Source organism: Poecilia formosa, unplaced genomic scaffold (genome assembly GCF_000485575.1).
Source record: "Poecilia formosa unplaced genomic scaffold, Poecilia_formosa-5.1.2 Scaffold218, whole genome shotgun sequence".
Classification (NCBI taxonomy): Eukaryota; Metazoa; Chordata; class Actinopteri; order Cyprinodontiformes; family Poeciliidae; genus Poecilia; species Poecilia formosa.
Genome location: NW_006800157.1, coordinates 673,412 through 680,677, shown reverse-complemented (window position 1 = coordinate 680,677; position 7,266 = coordinate 673,412). Strand labels below are relative to the sequence as shown.

Below are 7,266 nucleotides of genomic sequence, written 5' to 3'. Positions count from 1 at the left end.
TAGACAAGGACCTGACAAGAAACAAAGACAATAGGTAGACTTGAATACACAAGGAGGGTCATCACAGGAACGAGACACACCTGGGAACAATCAGGACAGGACGGCACAGAGACTCGCAGGGGAACAGAACTAAACAAACACAGAGAAACCTCAATATAAATACAGAGAAAACACAGATCCTCACAATTAGGTACTGTTGACAATTGGATCCTGTGGTTGTAAGAGCAGGCGGCTGGAAGAGGGAGTGGGAGGTGGGTGTGAGGTCGCACATGCTGCCCCCCACGAGATGCCAACCTGGTCAGTTGCCCATTTCAGAAACCACCACTGCTAAAAACTGTATATCAGTGAAAAACTCAAAAACACCTGTTTGAGGAGGTTGGGAAGCTTTGGAAATATCTAAACTGTGTCTCTCCTGTTTCTTAAAGGACCACTGAGCTCCTGTTCAGCGGACCGGCTGGTTCATCCAAGAGTTCATCAGGATCAGGAAACTTCAGGCTGACATGGACACCAATTGACAGTGACAAAGGACTGAACAAAACTCTCTGCTTTGTTGTCCAAGCAAAGTTAGTGTCTTATTAATTTTACTGTTGTTTCAACTGTTAACTTCTTGTTTCCTCTCAGTTATTTTCCTATCCATAGAAGCTACATCTGGCCTGGAGTTTTATTTGGTCTGATTCCTTCAGCTGAGATAAATCTCCCGACATCTAATCATTCTTCCTCTCCTGCTAATAACCTTTTACTTTCATGTACATCAAAAATAACCTTAATCCAGTTCATTTGTTTCTTCTTGTGTGTCCGCTCTTTTTTTCTCAAACCTCCATTTGTGGCAGATGGCTGCTTGTACTGAGCCTGGTTGTGGTTCTGCATCTACTAGAGATTTATTCCTGTTAAAGGGGAGTTTTTTCCATCCACTGTCGCTTTGTGCATGCTCAGCATGAGGGATTGCTGTAGAGTCATCAACAACGCAAATGATTTTCTACTTTCCAAGAGGAGTAAATGCTGCAAGTCAATGACTTGATGTAATGTCTGGGGTTTCCTTAGTTATAATTTTTATATTGGATTTTGAATAATTACTTGTTATGTTGAAGTCATAAAAGAAAAAAATGTCTTTAGTGCACAGCTAATACCGGAGCAACTGAAAAATTGAGGACTGAAAGAGAGAGCTAACTAACATAGGACTTACAGTACGACTGTAATGGCAGGCAGACAAATGCCATTCGATGAGGATCCGACAAGAGACAAAGCTAACAGGTGGGACTAAATACACAGGGAGGGTAATCAAGGAATGAGACACAGCTGGGACGCAATCAATGGGAAGACGCAAAGACAGAGACTCACAGGAAAGCAACTGAACACAGAAAACCCTAAAAATAAATGCACAGAAACACAAATCATAACATTCAGTTCTGATTTATAGGAACCAAAAGTTTCAGGGAAGGTGATTCAGAGCTGAAGAACATAAAAACCAAAATATGCCTCACCATGTTTACTTCTAGTCCAGTAAGCACCACTTAAAGGGGAAGTATTCTGCAAAATCAACTTTTTTGAGCTTTTCACCATGTTACAATTTTCTCATCAAATGCTTACCTGGAGTGTTGCTTTAAGTTTTTCATGCATGTTTCATTATTGGAGGTGTAATTCAATTTCATGCAAAGGACTGCCTATTTACCTAAAGCTCCACCTTAGAGCTGCAGCCCACTGTTGAGCTCTTGCTTCACAGAATGTTCCCTGCCCTTTAACTCCCTCACTCAGCTCCTTCAGACTAGCCAGCAGCAATTAGCAAACATCTGGTGTAACTGTGCATCAGCTGAGCTCATTATGAGATACATCTCAGTGCAATGTAATTAAAAATGTTAATAAAGGGTTGATAGAGGAGCCATGTTGTGATGAAGGCGGAGTTTCAGGAAGAACAGGAGTTTTTAAAGAGACAGAGGCTAAATTTTAAGGCTTTAAATCATGAAGTCAAATTTTGTTTGAGTCATATTTGATACAAATAGGATTTTTTAAATCAATGAAGGTAACTAGTTACTTTATCACTGGGTTACTTGATTCCTTGAAGAACTGTTGTAAACAGCATCATGGAGAAAAGTTTGAGCTTTTTAAAGGGACAGAGGCCAATTTTAGAAATTGGTGCGATGCAAAGTCAAATTTCTTTTGAGTTGTATAATATATGCCTGGACATAATCTCTCCTCCACATTAAGCAGATCTCCTAGGGGTCTGAATGGTTCATCATTGATAGAAAACTAAAACTTCTTTTGGCACAAAATCACACTGGATTCATCACCACAGAATCAGAATCTCATTTTCAGAAATCCTGCACCTCTGGCTTTGATAGTTGCTTTATATCAGCTTAATACTGAGTTGGTACAGACTGTTGTTTTAAGACTTCATTAAACTGAATTGTCTGCTTATTTTATTAACAGTTTTATATCTAAGCTGTTGCTCTATTTACCTCCTCTGCTCCTCTGGCTCTGTATACCAGTCTGACCTTCGGTGCGTCTTTGTGACGGCTGGAGAAAGTGAGTGGAAATCTCTGCTTTGGTCTTGAATTCAATCAGTTTTTCCCTAAACTGATAATGTTGCAGCTGATCTGCTGCTCCGTCCACAGGTCCACCAACTGTTTCCCCTCCGATTGTAGCTGCTACCACGATTACACCCAGCATGACAACCACACCTCTATTCACAACTACACCTCCACCAGCTACACCTCCACCAGCTACACCTCCACCAATAACTACACCTTCATTGTCCATCCTAGACTCGACACCAGACCCAGGACGATGTAAGTGTGACATAAGTTTATGTTAGAAAACATCACCAACCCTGATAAATGTAGACGTCAACTTAAGCCTTTTTATCATTAACCCCATTAACCTGCAGCTGAACGCCCGCATGTCATTTTTCCATTGTATTTTCCAGGGTTGAGAGTTTAAGGGTTGTAACCTTATGGGTCCTTTAAATCTGCTCTTGACCAAAAATATGTTTTTGCCATCCATAACAAATGGATTTATAAATAATGCAAGACAATTAGCAACATTAATCTTTCCATCCGTCTGTGTCCCTGAGGCATAAAGACTATAGGTTCTCATTCAAATTTTATTCAGCAATTTGACATCGTCTTTTCTTTAACAAATGTAATTACTACCTTCATGTCTCATGATACACACTGTAGGTTTTTAATGATTTAAAAAAAACTTTATCTTGGATTCTATATATATTGTCACCTTCCTAACACAATGGTCTACATCACTTTTTCCCAAAACTTATTCTGGCAAAATATTAAAAATAAAAATAAAAAAATACCACCTCTTTCTTTCCTGTACCTGTTTAAAGCAAAAAATAATGATCCTGTTAGTAATGTTGACTCTCTTTGCTTCCAGATTATGTTTTGGCTCTGAATTTAATTATCTCTGCTCCACTGACGTTGATTTTATGTCAATAGAGAATCTGCAACCATCATGAACCTNACACCAGACCCAGGACGATGTAAGTGTGACATAAGTTTATGTTAGAAAACATCACCAACCCTGATAAATGTAGACGTCAACTTAAGCCTTTTTATCATTAACCCCATTAACCTGCAGCTGAACGCCCGCATGTCGTTTTTCTATTGCATTTTCCAGGATTGAGAGTTTAAGGGTTGTAACCTTATGGGTCCTTTAAATCTGCTCTTGACCAAAAATATGTTTTTGCCATCCATAACAAATGGATTTATAAATAATGCAAGACAATTAGCAACATTAATCTTTCCATCCGTCTGTGTCCCTGAGGCATAAAGACTATAGGTTCTCATTCAAATTTTATTCAGCAATTTGACATCGTCTTTTCTTTAACAAATGTAATTACTACCTTCATGTCTCATGATACACATTGTAGTTTAATGATTTTAAAAACTTTTTCTTTGATTCTATATATGTCACCTTTCTATCACAATGGTCTACATCACTTTTTCCCAAAACTTATTCTGGCAAAATATTAAAAATAAAAATAAAAAAATACCACCTCTTTCTTTCCTGTACCTGTTTAAAGCAAAAAATAATGATCCTGTTAGTAATGTTGACTCTCTTTGCTTCCAGATTATGTTTTGGCTCTGAATTTAATTATCTCTGCTCCACTGACGTTGATTTTATGTCAATAGAGACATAAAATCAACCATCATGAACCTGGTTAGTAACCTCAATGACGTCAATGTTAAAGATAATGATGTGGTTCATTCTAGTCCAACAGATTTAGCTGCTCCTGCAATAAAGTTTTGTTTTTGTCTTCTGCTTTATTTCTTTTAGATGGAAAGATTTAGACTGAATGTTGTTTTAACATAAATTTTCATATTTTAGCATTTGCAAGTGAAAAGTTCATTTAGCTCCAAGCACCCGATTCAAAGCTCAACCCTGATTTTTAGCATGAAAATGCAGTTTAGTTTTGTTCTGTGTGATTTACTGTTTACATTATTTAGCTCTAATTTCATGTTTTTCCTCTCCAGATCAAAGTGGAGCTGATAAGACGAGGCCTGTCATCACATAGCATAATATTAGTGTCATGGTATAAGTTACTACAGCCGCCCCCTAGTGGCTAAAAAGAGAATGAATCTGATTCTTGCTGGTAAAAGTGATTTGATATATAGGGGTTTTTCTTTAATCTCTCATCTGATTCTTGTGGTTATACTTATTTTAATTAATGTGAATGATTTTTTTTCTTTTAATGTGATCAAATGCTATAAAGTCAGAATACTCTCATATATATTATTTCCAATTGCTCATCAATCGTTGCAAACAGAATAAAATTACATGATATCATTGTCCCTTTGGCATCAACTGTTTGAAATAAGTTTTAGGATAAAATCTTTGCAGGTTGTTAGTTTCCAAAGGATCTGTCATGTTATTAAAGTCTCTGAATCACAAACTCACTTTAAGATGGTGAAATAAAGGTTTTCTGTTATCCTTGCAGTTATATAAAAGACTCGTTTCTTCTTTTCACTACAGATGGCTCTTGAAGAAACTGGCTGCAGGTTTTAGCCTTTTTTTGGATGTAGAATAAGTTGCTGAAGCTAATAAAGGCTGACAAGATGAAAACTGAAGAGGTGAAAGGTCTCAATTCAGTTCAGGCGTTTGATTAAAATGCTTTCTAATATATACTTTCTGCAGGAAATCCTACATCCTTACTGTCCAGGGAACAGTTCAGCATCTCCCAGAGAAAGATGGAGATTGTGGTTAGAAATTAATCATGTCAGTTCATAGATTAATCCCACAATAATCTTTATTATTTGCATTTCCATTGACCATATAATGGCACAAATTAGAATTTAGAAAATAAATTTGATTACTGAGATGACAGACATTTTCAATAAAATATTTTTGTGCTTGGATGAATTTTTTTTAATGTATCAAAATGAATATTTTTCACAAAACTGCAATGGAAATTTTTTTATCACATCACATAAGTCAAGTGATCAACAACCGGATGTTATAACTGGTGGAAATGACAAAGAAATGATGAAGGTGGATGATGGCAAGGCATGTTGTTCAATGATTTATAGCGTTAACAAATTTATTCACGTCATTTTAATTGTGTTACTTCTTTAATGGAAATACTGCAGTTGTGAAATGGTGTTTTTCTTTACATTAGATGAATATCAACAACGTTTTGCTCACATTTGTAATGGAAACGCAACTAAATGGCAAATATAAACTTAACTCTAGAGCCAAACCAAAGCATCAGAACATCAACAATCACAACAAAGAGAAACCAAACAGCATTTTCAGTATAATCACAACTCCTTAAAGAAAGTAAGTTAATTGATTACAGTTTACACTGTAATCAATTAACTTCTTCAGGGTTTCTCTCCTAAAGGTCTCTAGATCCTGACAAAGAGTTATGAACAAAACATTTGAGTGGCTGCAAGCTAAAACTTTACACAACTTTACAGATGATTCATCCATCCATCGGCTTCAGAGAGAGGAAGACATCTTGGATGACAGAGCGTCTGTCGCTCACATGCTACAACAGCACCCCCTACTGTCTGGTTATAACACTGCATTTTATCCCTGAAGAGAAATGTTTTCTGAAGCTATTTTCACATTTTTCTGGATTTTCTTGGCTGAAATCATTTAGGTTGACAGATATGTCTATATAACCATGGCAACCAAACAGTTAATTTGTATGTTTTTGACACAACGTATTAAATGTGAGTCTGTTTTAAACAAATGTTTGTAAAGAATAAAAAACGTAATTAGTTGAAGTTGCCTCTCTGTTGAAATTTCTCCAACAAGTCTGTTAACATGAATTCGTGTTTTTAATCATATTAACATTGTATTATCCAATAAAGGACTCTACTGGGTTTCTGATTTTAATGGATGTTTAGTATTGAGTTGTGTTGACATTTTCACAAAAGAAGCTGTTTGAACCTGTTCACAGATTAAACCCTGTCATAATGACTTCCTGTGTCTAAGCAAAAGTTTTGTGAGTTTTCACATTTGTTACATTTGTTTATTAGTCAACATTATTATAAAGATGCTGAAGAGTTTGGTTCCACTCAGAAGCTCACCATCGCCATAAAGATCACTGTTTTCCTTTCTGCATTGTTGTGTCTTAATGACTTCCTGAAACCTCAGCTGTGGTCATTAACCACCAACTTTAGCAGCACAAACACAAGAGCAAACTAACAGCATAGAAATAAAGAATGTGTGAAACCAGAGGTATTTTCTTGAGTCTTTGAAATTCATTAGACAATAAAGATTGTGACAAAACATGATTTGTCCCAGTGCAATGCTTCCTCATCTGAACCACAACAAAAGTTATTGTTTAGATTAAAGTATTTTGTTTTCATAATAACTGAGCAAGAACTTATTCTACTTATTCTATCGGGTATCTTAATAATGTATGTGATTTATCACAGAGCAGCTGTTCAAACAGGGCCGTGACTCAAACTCTCAACAGCACCACCTAGTGTCTGATTATTGGAAGATATTTTAGCCCAGCAGAGAAATATGTTTCCTGAAGTTTAATTAAACTCTTTCAGACTTTCTTGACTGAAATTATTTAGGATTTTATTATTTGTGTTCCTCATCATCATCATCATCATCATCACTTGACAGCTACTTTTATTTTTTTAAATACAAGATCGATCACAAAACTCGATTCTTTGATGGGAAAGTTAATCTGATGCTGTTGCTTCAAAGTGAACATTATTTTATTTAAAACACCTAATCAGGTAGTTCAGCATAAAATAAATTTGCTGAATTGCAAATTTATTTTGCAATTCAGCAAAT

At 36.1% G+C, this 7,266-nt stretch overlaps 1 protein-coding gene and 1 long non-coding RNA gene across 5 annotated transcripts in view; both read left to right on the top strand.

The window, feature by feature from the left end:
• Nucleotides 1-3,461, top strand: part of LOC107838191 (uncharacterized) — a 4,991-nt gene extending 1,530 nt beyond the window's left edge. The window contains exons 2-5 of the long non-coding RNA XR_001664238.1: nucleotides 426-563; nucleotides 2,484-2,520; nucleotides 2,610-2,783; nucleotides 3,382-3,461. This is a non-coding gene — a long non-coding RNA (uncharacterized LOC107838191). The remainder of the gene's footprint in view (nucleotides 1-425; nucleotides 564-2,483; nucleotides 2,521-2,609; nucleotides 2,784-3,381) is intronic.
• The window catches only part of LOC103149144 (mucin-5AC-like), a 72,579-nt gene that overhangs the window by 49,940 nt on the left and 15,373 nt on the right, over nucleotides 1-7,266 (top strand). The window lies entirely within an intron of this gene.